This window comes from Pseudorca crassidens, chromosome 16 (genome assembly GCF_039906515.1).
Source record: "Pseudorca crassidens isolate mPseCra1 chromosome 16, mPseCra1.hap1, whole genome shotgun sequence".
NCBI lineage: Eukaryota > Metazoa > Chordata > Mammalia > Artiodactyla > Delphinidae > Pseudorca > Pseudorca crassidens.
Window position 1 is genome coordinate 46,874,435 of NC_090311.1, and position 12,027 is coordinate 46,886,461.

Sequence of the window (12,027 nt, forward strand, 5' to 3'; positions counted from 1 at the left end):
GCTCCACACATCAGCAGGAGCAGGGAGGCCACATTTCCCACCAGAGGCTCTGAGCTCATGTGGACCCTGTCCTCTCCCTCCCGGGAGCGTCATTCCCAGCAGCCAGGAGGCCTGACAGAGGAAGGAACAGCTCAAGGACCGGCCACACCTTGCTGGGGGCCGGGTCGGGAGAGCAGGAGGGAAAAGGTGATCTCTGGCATATTCCTTAACTGCACTGAGACTGTTTCATCTGAAAATGAAGACAGTTACAGCTGTTTCATACCGATTGTGTGTTAATGAGAATTAAATAGAATACGTGTGTAAAGCTGGCAGGTCAGGCCACCCTCCCCTTCCCACCAGGGCCCTACCTGGGGGCACATCCTTTACTCTCTGCAGAGTACAGTTCGAGGGACCTCAAGGGACAGATAAGAGAGGGGGTTTCCTTCCCCACACCGCCCTGCCCCTGAATTGCTGGGGAGAATACCCCCCTCTCCAGGCTGCATGCTGCCCCCTGATGAGGGGACCGTGAGCCTTGAGGTTCTCTAAGGTGGGAGCCTGAGCCATCGACTTCTTATTTGGGGAAGCACTGCATTTCCTGGAAGGGGAGGAGGGACGATGCCCGGGACGATATTATCTTACCTTAACTGTCTTAATACTTCACTGTGGAGAAAAGGAACCTGCCAAATGAAGCCACTAAACTGTAGGACTCTGATGAAGGCATCTAACTGCCTTGGGCCTTCCTTTCCATTCACATAAATTTAGGGTAATGAGGAATAGATGGTGAGAATGCACCATATGGCCAAGTGCAATGTTCAGCCCGTTATGAATAGGTGTGGTGTAGACAAGCACAAAACGGGGGCACTCCCCTGTGTAACTAGCAAATCCCCCTGGCTGGAGGGCGAAGGTGGAGGCCATGGGAACTGGAAAGAGGGATTAAATGTGACTGCAGTACTTTCAGGATGTTTGCACATGTGGTTGAAAGCAAACTATACTGTAAAAGGGATTACGGCAAAGTGTATGCAGTCTAGACCAGAGGAAGCAGAAGTTGCTTTTTTAACAGTACTTATGTTTTCTTTTTTTACTTCTAAAATTATACCTACACATGGAAATAAAATTCAGCTTATAAGAACATAAAAAGTAGTTTCCCTTTGTCCACGATCATTCTCCCCTCTCCCAAATAATCACTAAAAGCGATTGCTTTTAGACCTTCCGATGGTTACCATTACAACTTTAAGACTTCTACTTTAGGATTCATTTTAGATGGTACCTTTAGACCTGCAGACATGAAAAATAAGAAAATTTGCATGCTTACACTATTTTCTTCTTCCTCTCCCACACTCCTTCCTGATTTGTAATTATATTTTTATTTTATTCCTCCAAATGTTGCCTTCCCAGCTTTGTTCATTATATTTTTATAATTCTTTCTAGTAATTGCCTTTCTGACTTTAAACAGTATATTTACTTTTCTATGTACTAAATTAAGACAGTATTTGCTACTCTGCAAGACAAGAATACTAGCTTAGTTTATTCTTCCTTATTCTCTCCTCCACCTATCTTTGTTTCTTATATTATTGTATTCCTGTCATTGTGGTTTAAAATGTTTGCGTTAGTTAACTAAAAGTCTCTTCCTTGCTTTGTCAATATGTTGACTCTAAAAACTAGAAAACAAATAAACAACATTGATGATATGGTGGTTTCCATCATAATATTCACTGTAGAACCCAGAAACAGGATTGACTCAGAGAGGAGAAAAATACTCCTGTGTCATTAAACTTTCAAGTTAAATTATATGTTATATAAACTTATCAATAAACAAATCATATTTAAAACAAAGGTAATAAGTACTTAAAATCAACTCAGTTTGTTACCTTTTGCTCTTGTGCTCTTGAGGTCACCAGCACCTAATGCATCTTGTCCGTGTGGCGGACAAGCCCTATAACGGTGCCCTGATGCACAGCTCCCAGCTCTGCATTTAGTGACGTCATGCCAGTACTTTGAAATTGACCATGGTGGGAGAATTCACATCATGGAAACTGGAAAATGCTACAAACAAGTGCTTAAATTATTGTTTTGTTGACTAGACTTAACTAGTGGAGAAAGTGTTAGTAATGCAGATTAAATTTAAATTGTGCTGGGTCTATACCCATCACGTTGTGAATAGCACCAAAAAAAACTGAGGAAATATTTTTCCAGTGTCTGAAAATGATTATCCAATTCAGCAAAGTCACTCAGAACACTGACAATGGAGTCAAGTTCTCACATACATAGTGCTAAAGCTGAAAATTGTTTCAGTTTAAGGAATATAATCTGTATGAGGGTGAGAAATAGTTTAACAGTAGGTTACATATTAGATTTAATGACTATAAATGATGGGGTAGAGCCTTGTGGATTAGGATGCAACTCCATCTGTCAAATCATGGCTAAAGTGAGACTATATAGGTTGGGTACAGAGTCAAGAGTTTGGCAAAAATTAATAAAAGTATTCTATAAGAATCAATTGGCTGTATGGAATTTGCAACAGAAAATTGTATGTTTTTCTTATTATTAGTGAATTATGTGCTACACATACTTTACATCAGTAAAATTTATAATAAACGTAGGCAGATGGATACGTGGGTGCATTTGTTGAGAACCGACTGTTAAGCATTTACCAGCACACCACTGTCTCAGAGGCTTGCTGCTCCTACCATTACATCACATAAGAAACTAGGAGGAAATGGAGAGAAACGCCTCCTCCTCCCATGCTCCAGGGCCAGTGTGGTCCCAGGGGCTATAGGACTCATTAGAAGGACAGCCAGGGCTCTTCATGGAGGACAGGGGAAAAGAGCTGGGAAACAGCAGTGCTGACAGTGCGGGTCACGCCTCTCTGAGCCTTCGCCTTCACATCTCTAAAAAGGGGCTGCTGATCGCTGCCCCTCAGCCTCTTGGGGCATCCGTGAGGATGTGCAGGCACAGTAGCAGTGCTTGCTCCTGAAGAGAGGTGTCCCCATCCCCACCACCAGTTACCAATAGAACCTGTGGCCCAAACAACCCATGGTCACCCACTGCCAGGCTCCCCCAGAGACCCTGGGAAGCTGCCAGCACCAGAGCCATTGCAGAGACTGGCCTGATTCTGAAGTATGGGGAAGAGGCGGAGAGGCAGGCCACTTCTGCTTTCCGCTCACACACAGAGGTACCAGCCCAGAGAGCACATTTGAATTCTCAAACCTCAGCCGCAGGTTCACTTCAAGTTCTGAGGGAACACTGACAGGCAGTTTCATTACAGCTCATGATGGCTGGGTCCTCTGCAGAAGCACCTCTCTGTGCTTCTAGAGAGCCATGGAATGTGGGAACAATTGCTCCAAATATGGGTGGATGTGACTATGACCCACAGAGATTGCCCTTTCCTTCCAGACATTCCTTTCAGGAAACCCCAAACTTAAAGTATTTTATTTACCCTTCTGTGAATCTATCCTAAGGAAATGACCCACTATTCAGAAAAGGCTTGTTTCATATTGGCCTCAAATCTTTTTTAAAATAATGGAATGAGGGGGGGACATAAATGCAAAAGCAAATCTTTGTGTGAAAATGCACTCTCTGCATGTTGGAAATAATGTGAAATGTTCAATTTCAGAAGACTTTAAAATAACCTATTATACAGTCCATAATATGCCATTTCAGATGTTATTTTTAGCACCATGAAGAAATGCTTGATTTATAATGTTCAATTAAAAAGCAGATTAGCAGCATCATGGCTGTGAGCACCTGCTCTGGGATCAGAGCACTTGGGTTTGAGTCCTGCCTCTGTCCCTTGTTAGCTGCCTTGGGCAACTAACTTCAGTTCTTTAAGCCTCAACTTTCTCATTGGTACAGGGACCCTAGCAATATCCTTCTTCGTGGGTGGTTGTGAGGACAACAATTGTGATTCACAGCACCTGGCACATGGTAAGTCTTTGACGTTATCTATAATCAGCATCGTTACTGCATCTATGGCAAAATCCGCCCACAAAAGATACCAGAGGGAAATATCACAAAGTGCCCCTGGTAGTTATTGCTGGCTGAAGCAACAGGAAGAGACATCTTATCCCGGTTCCTGCCTTTCTGGGATAGAATGCTTTCTCCTCCTCTGCCCCCTGCAACGCCCTACACTTGCCCCCCTGCTCATCCATTCTGCAAATCACTGTTAGAGTTGCCTCCTTGCTTTTCCATCTGTGAGCTCTTGAGTCAGGGACTCTTTCTTATTCATTCTGTAGCCCCTGCCCCAAGCACAGAACCTGACAAACAGTAGGTGCTCAATCAAACATTTAATTGTCAAATTTCTCCAAGTTTTATCGAAGAGTGTCTCAGATATCTACTGGTGTATGACAAAATATAATGGCTTAAAATAACAGCTGTGTATTGCGTCTCACGATTCTGCGGGACAGGAAGCAGGCAGGGCTCAGCTGGGCAGTTCTTCTGCTCCACTTAGTGTGGGCTGGGAGCCGCCACCTGCATTCACTTGGGGGCTGGGAGGGGCTGGAATATCCAGGAAGCTTTACACGACTGGTGCCTCAGTGCTCCTGGCAGCCTCTCTTTTCCCACATGGCCTCTCATCACTCTTGGACTTTAACACATGCCTTTTACAACAGAGCAGCTGACTTCCTGGGAGAGAAAGTGAAGCTGACAGGCTTCTTAGGGGCTATGTGCAGAAATGTCTCAGCATCACGTCCCGCCTCTTGATGGGAGAAGGGGAATTATATTCACTAATTATCATATATGTTTTGCCTTTTGATCTTTAGAGAAATCTTTAAAAGTATGATAAATAATATATATTAGCAAAGTTTTAACATCCTAAGAAGACTTTTCTATGTGCATACATAATAAATTAGGAATGTATATAGGTACTGTTAGTGAGTATTCACTATTTTGTGTTCTATGTTTTAAACTTTTTATTTTGAAATGATAATAGATTCACAGGAAGTTGCAAAAATGATCCAGAGAGGTCCCACATGCCCTTTCCCCAGTTTCCCCCAATGACTACATCTCAAGTAAATATAGTGCAGTATCAAAACCAGGAAACTGGTGTTTGTACCATGGATATCATTCTCTGATGTTTTATCACATGTGTTGATTTCTGTAACCACCAAGATACAGAATTATTTCATCACACCCACCTCCTGCCCTCTGGATTCCTTAGCCCCTGGCAACCACTAACCTGCTTTCCATGTACACAATCTTGTCATTTCGAGAATGTTATATAAATAGAATCATACAGTATATGACCTTTTGAGATTGGCTTTTTTCTCTCAGCATAATACCCTTGAGATCCTTCTATGTTGTTGTGTGTATCAATTGTTCTTCCTTTTTTATGGCTGAGTAGGATTCCATGGCATGGATGGACCACTGTTTAACTATTTGCCTGTTTACCTTGAATGTTTTCTGTTTGGGGCTATTACAAATATAGCTGTTTAGGGAGCCTCTCTTCATGCATTCTCACTCCATGGGTTTGGTTGGAGCTGATCTCACCTCTTGGCAGTGGATGGACACGTGACCAAGGCCCATTAGATAAAATTATTCTCTGCCCTGGACACAGTGATGCATGCAGGACCATGTGTGTAGCCCACAATGGTCCAGCCAGAGCTCATCTCTGGTGATTTGCTGGAACCACTAGGTTTATATCCCTATAGCCAAATATGCTATATTGAAAAATACACTCAGTCTTTCTGGGCCTCAGCTATTAAATAAGGACTTTTAAAATCCCTATGTTAACAGGTTAGTATGTATTTGTTCATTCAACAAACTGAAAGTGTTTATTGAGAGACTATGTGTGGAGAATTTCAAAAAGGGGGAGAAGCAGATGCAAAGGGCCTGGGGCAGAAAAGGAGTTAAGTGGCCAGTACACCCAGAGCATAATGCTGGCAAGGTGTGTGGGGATGGAGGGTGTGGGGACAAGTGGAAGAAACAGGCAAGGAGCCCTCTGGGGGGCCCTTCTAAGATCTGGAGGGGAGTTTGGACTTGAGACTTGCATGATGGGAAGCATGTTAATAGTAAAATATTTTTCCAATTTACTTTTTACTGCTGTATGAAGAACAGCCTGGGGATAACAGGGCATGTGTGGAAGCCAGTGAGGAAGTTCCTGTATAAGGACAGACAAGAAATGGGACTTCCCTCTTTGTCCAGTGGTTAAGACTCCACACTGCCACTGCACGGGGCACGGGTTTGATCCCTGGTCTGGGAACTAAGATCCCACATGCCACACGGTGCAACCAAAAAAAAAAAGAAAAAAGAAAAAAAGAAATGGTGGTGGCCTGCCTAGGGGGATAATAGTGGGGATGGAGAGAAAAGGACGGATTTGCATGTACCTTGGAAGTAGAAGTAATTGTAAGGCTTACTCATGGAGTAGGTCGGGATGACCTCTAGGTTTTCAACTAAGGTTGTGAATTTGTCAAATTTTCCTCATTATGTCATAGGTTTGTGTTTGCTTGTTTTCTAACTTTCAAGCTTTATTGTTAGGTGTTTATAGATTCAAGACCTTCGCATCTCTGTGACTTGTTTCTTTTATCATCTTATATTGACAATCTTTATTCTCAATAAACCCTTTTCCTTAATCTGTCAATGTCTTATATTAATATTACTACAAAGTTTCCTTTTAGCTATTCTTTGGCTGGTGTATCCAATTCATGTATTTTCAGTATTTCTCTGTTCTTGGTTTTAGGTATATCTTGGCATACAGCTATAATCTTTTTAAAATCAAACAAGTATCTCTACCTTTTAATATGTAAGCTTAATCTGTTTACATTTACTATGATTACTGATAGATTTATACGTATTTTTTACCTTCTTCTTTGGGGTTTCCATTTGCCATGATTTTCCTTTTAAGTTTTTTTTCTCCCTTTCTTCCTCCTGCTGAATTTATTAAATAGTTTTGTTTTTGTTTTGTTTTGTTTTTGTCTTTATCTCCCTCTACTGGTTTGGAAGTTATACATTCTACCTCTGTTCTTCACTTGTTACTCTTAAAATTTTAGCATGCATACTTGACTTTAAGATGTCTAGTGCTGCATCGTGAAATACAGTAGGGCTACTAGCCTCCTGTGGCTACTGAGCACTTGAAATGGGATCAACCAAACAATTAAAGTTTTATTGTAATTAATTTAAATTTTAATTTAAAAATTGATACACAGTACAGTTACTGAAAAGCTTTGACAGATGTTTGGAGCAATTTGGATAGGGGAATCATCTCTTTCAACTCTAAATTTTATGAAATCTAAATATAGATGAACTATTTCCAATGGAAATTTAGCATCCAAATTGAGATGCACTATAAATATAAACTACACACCAGATTTTGGAAGACCTAGTATAAAAAGAACATAAAATCTTTCAATGATAATATTTATATTGATTACATGTTGAAATTATAAAACTTTGCATATATTGCATTAAATAAAATATGAAACTAATTTTTTAGTTTCTTTCTGCTTCTTTCTTGAAGGTGGCTGCTAGAAAAGTTTTAATTACATGTGTGGCCCACAGTATATCTGTATTGGACAGTGCTCGTCCGGAGCTAAAGCCCCAAGTACCCAGAAGTCAGAATGCTCTGATTCTCCCCACTCTTGTTGCACACGTTACTGTGTTCAGTATTGGCTATTGTGTCGTATGTGATTTTAGTTCCACCCTGTTCTTCACACCCCACCTTAATTCATTACGCTCATTTCTTTTATACATAATGATGATTTAGACTTACCAACATGTTTGCTGATTTCTACATCCACCTGTATACCCGGCATCCCACGCTTTCTTCACAAATCAGCTCTCCTCACCCAGCTTCCAGGGGCCACACTGCCCACTGCATTGTGGGTAGTGTCACCGGTGATACCGAGGACCTAGACCCTGGGCAGAGACCCACCTGCCACAGGTGCCAGGGTCTCGTGCCTCTGTTGGAGCACAGCTGTTCCTCCTCTATCCAGTGGGAGCCATGAAAGGCTGGGGCAAGCCTGAGCTGCAGGCGGGATAGGGGCCTCCAGGCCAGCGCTCTGCTCAGCTGCCACACCCTGCTGGCCTCTCTGCTCACCACACACACTTGCCTCTGATTCGAGTGGGATCCGGGATGGGGAGCACCTTGTCGATTCCTCTTCATTCCCTCCCAGAAAGTACATCTGATTTCCCTGGCCATACCATCTTGGGGAGACAAGGGACCTTAGTGCCCCAGCTAGGAGGGCCCCACCTGACCAGAGCTATGGCAAAAGCATCTTCCTCTCTCCTAAGGTCTTGGGGACCATTCTCCAGTGCCCATGTCACTACTCACATACACATCCCAGCTCAGTAGACCCAGGGCCTGGACGAGGGTGAGGCACTCACTGCCTCCTTAAAGTTTGCACCGTAGATGCCTCACTTGCCTTACCCTGGTCCCAGCCCTGACCCCCCCAGAAGTATGTGTTTCCCTTGTGTGCTCTGCAGGTGACTCCCCTGAGCCCCCTGAGGCAGATACCTCCTGTCCTCCGAGGAAGGGCCTCCTCAGACTGGTGGCCATGCGCAGCTGGAAAACCCAGTAATGCCGGAAGCAGTGTGCTGAGAGCGCCATCTTGTGGCCATAGTTGCCAATTACAGCCAGGATTGCTCAGTACCCGTTTATAATTAGTTCTGTGTTTCTTCTACCCAATAATGGGAAGCCTCTCCAAAAGAAGGGGGAAGCAACCCCTGGGCTCCAGCATCAACTTCAATACACTCATAAAACAATATGTAGCCTCCCTATGCTTATAACTTATAACAACTAGAAAAACAGAACAACTTTGCTAGGTAAAAAAATATCCCCTAGGAACTCTTAATTAAATGTGATTTACAGTGTGGTTCAGGCTGAATTTGTGACTGCTGGGGTTCAATGGCTCACTGAACAGAGGCCTCCAGAGGATTTTTGTGTGGCCACCCTGATTTCTGGGGACTTCCAAGCCCTCAGAGCCCCTATACAGAACCCTAATTTCATGGAAGCCAGTTATCTCAGTGATGATGACTGATTCCTGGTGAGGGCTGTGGGTCCCCACCCAGTCACCTGGGAGGCCCCAGAAAACTCTCCCAAGAGGCAGCCACAATCTGGCTGCTGGCTCCCCCAGGAACCCACTTCACCAGGGCCCAACGTGCTAAACATTAACGACAGACACGTTCTCCGTCACTTGCTGCCAATTTGGTTTTAATACAAATGCAAACTCAGGCATTAAAATCACCTGGGAGTGTTTGAGTGTCAGGTGGTAATCCCACCTTCTAAAAAGGGCTTACTTTTTAATTTATTGTGTTAAATTAAAATGCAGAATTTATTAAACTGTGCGGGAAACCCAGTTTAAGAACCGAACCCTGCCCTAATTAATGCTGAGGCCGCTGATGGAGAAATATGCAGGAAATGAGCCCTTCCTGGATCCCTGTTAAGTGCTGGTGCATCGTGGCTGTGAGGACCAGCGGGAAGCACTTAGCAGAGTTCTTTGCATGACTTACTTTCCTTAATTCTCACAACAGACCCTGGAGTCAGCTGTATTATTATCCTTATTTTACAGATTGGGAATGGGGTGCAGAGAGAAACAGTGTAACTTACTCAGTGACCCAGCTAAGTGTCCATGGCAGGACTCAAATTCAACTTTGCTTGACTCCAGCCCGCTCGTTCCTTCCACACCAGCTCCACTGCCTCCCCCAGCAGGGCTGAACAGAGAGTTAGCCCTCCACAGTGCAAGCACAGAGGAGGCCTAGTCTGCTGCTTTCCAACTGAGTCCCTCATGGGAAGGTCCAAGAGCAGGACATTACACTTGGCTCCTCAGGACCCCTGAGCTCTGGCCTTGCAGCAGGATGTATGCCACCTTACCTGTGCCAGCAACTCCCCTCCACCATGGCCCACCCTGCCCCACTCTCAGCAGTCTCCAAGGACTGGCGAGAGGTTATCCCAGTGCTTAGGATGGGCGATCACCCGCCTCTGCCATCATCACCTTCCTGAGGCTGAACTGGCCGAGCCTCCACCCCAGGCCCCACTCCGCCCAGATGCCGAATCAGGCTTCCAAGGCTACCAGTCCATGGCCAGCTCCCCACCTGCCTTGGTCAGGGAGAACAAGAGTGAGGAGCCACTCTGAGACCAGGTGAGGGGGAGGCCGGTCTCCTCTCGGAGAAGGGGGCTCTTTGCCCGCCAGAGCCCAACTGGGAGGCAGGTTACTGAGGGCCATCTGCCTGCTTCCCTCCTTGGCCTTGACTTTCAAAACCTTTCGAATCAGCGGGCCTTGGTTTCAAATCTCAGCGATGTAATCTGTCACCTTGGGAAGTGGACTGAACCTTTCTGACCTGCTTCCCAGTCCACGGAGTGGGGAGATGTGGGTGAGGCCGTAACTTTGGGAAGTGGCTCAGCTCCTCCCTCTGCCACCTGAGGGCTCCTCCGCTGCTAATGACTTCTCCAGCCCCAACTTCCTCCTCGTACTCCAGACAGGACTGGATCAGCTGCGGGGAATTCAGCTGCTCGGAGGAAGACCGTATAGGAAGCCCCAGGAATCCTGTACAACCTGCGAGAGCCGCGCATGGCCCCAAGAAAGGTGAGGCTACAGATGAGGGTGGGGCGAGTTGGCATTTGCGGGTCCAGAGGCGGGGAAGGATGCAGAGATGGGGCTGCGAGGGAGGGGTCCAGGGCCGTGGGAGGCAGTGCCGCTGGTGCCCACCAGGCGGCGCTCTGTACCAAGTCAAACTCCAGGCCAGAGACCGAGAGCCGCCCTGTCACAGCCCTTCCTGGCGGAGGTCAGCCTCACCCGTGGAACGTTTCCTGAGGCGAGATTGCTGCAGCCTCTTAGCAGGCCAGGGACGGCCATCAACGCACCATCCCCAGAGGCCCCGAGGAGCCAGGGAGCCTGGATCTGACTGATGATGCTCGGCCTGGGCAGCTTCCTCCTTGTCCTGCCCGCCTCCCTTTCCCGCTGGTCACATGGGGGCCGGGGGCAGGGCCAAGGCCATGGCAGGGCCTCCGGGGTGAGAAGAGGGGGAAGGGAGCCCGGTCGCTTCCTCCAGGCAGTGTCTTGAAGAGGGAACCCCCGGCAGGCTCTGGGCAGCGGAAATGGAGGTGTCCGGCTCCCCTGTACCAGGTGAGCAGACCCCTGGCTGGGCAACACCCAGGCAGCTTTCCTAGAAGCCTGGGCCTCCCCCTGCCTGCCGGGCCCAGATGCCCACACGGTGATGGGGTGCTCTTTACCCCGTGCTCACACACGCTGGCAGCGGGGGGCCCTGTGGGAGATGAATGAGGAAGCATAGGGTGAACACCTAGGCCAGTCCAGGACAACAGGGTCCCTCTGTCTAAGTTTGGAGAATGCGGTGGCAGTGACTGCCAGAGCCATCTGGGTTTGAATCACACCCCCATCTTCGCCATGTTAAACTGTGTGACTTGGGATGACTCGCAATTCCACTGAAATATTCACCTCTGGGTGCTGTCAGGTTAATGTGCGTGGTCTACAGTCAGTGCCTACTCAGTGCTAGCTGTCATTAGTAATAATGCCTGTGGGTGGGGTGATGCCCAGGTACAGGGCACACTGGCCTGAGTTCAGGAAGACCTGGTGTTCCCAGCACCCACCCCCACGGTGAGCCCGTTTGCTGTGTGGCCGGTACCAACCAGAGCTGCTCCTGGCTGAGTCATCCCCCACCTTGCTCTCCAAGACTGCCCTTCACGGCAGGCCTGGAAGCTGTGCCCCTACTGTGCTGAGCTAAGCTGGGCTGTGGCCTGCACTGGAGCACAGCTGCTGAGAAAGGCAGGTGAGGGGCAGGCAAGGGCTGGGGTAGGTGATTGGAGAGCGGTTCTCCCCGCCGCTCTGCCCTGAGGTCGCTCTCCCCCAGCTGGAGAGCAGAACCCACCGTACCTGCCCTTCCACCCATGTTTTCCCCAAAGCAGATGCCCACGCCCCAGGGCCTTGTCATCCTGCTGCAGGCTGAGGTCAGTGAAGGTCACTCCTCCAACCAGAGCCCTGCGGGTATAATCAGGCCTCCCACACTCACACTCATACACATATATACTCCCCCCATGATGCAGGTGGGCAGTGAGGGGCAGGGACTTGCCCAGGGCCTGTGGCACAGACAGGACAGAGGCCC

General features: G+C 47.0%; 1 protein-coding gene across 7 annotated transcripts in view; it reads left to right on the forward strand.

Moving 5' to 3' along the window:
- The first annotated feature begins 10,713 nt into the window (after positions 1-10,713).
- Positions 10,714-12,027, forward strand: part of ARHGAP22 (Rho GTPase activating protein 22) — a 207,443-nt gene continuing 206,129 nt past the window's right edge. For 3 of the 7 annotated variants that reach the window (XM_067710250.1, XM_067710252.1, XM_067710253.1), the window contains exon 1: positions 10,727-11,033. The gene's annotated coding sequence lies outside the window, so the exon portion shown is untranslated. Of the gene's footprint in view, positions 11,034-12,027 lie in introns of all 7 variants that reach the window. The other 4 variants (XM_067710255.1, XM_067710256.1, XM_067710258.1 and 1 more) reach the window with 4 other exon arrangements.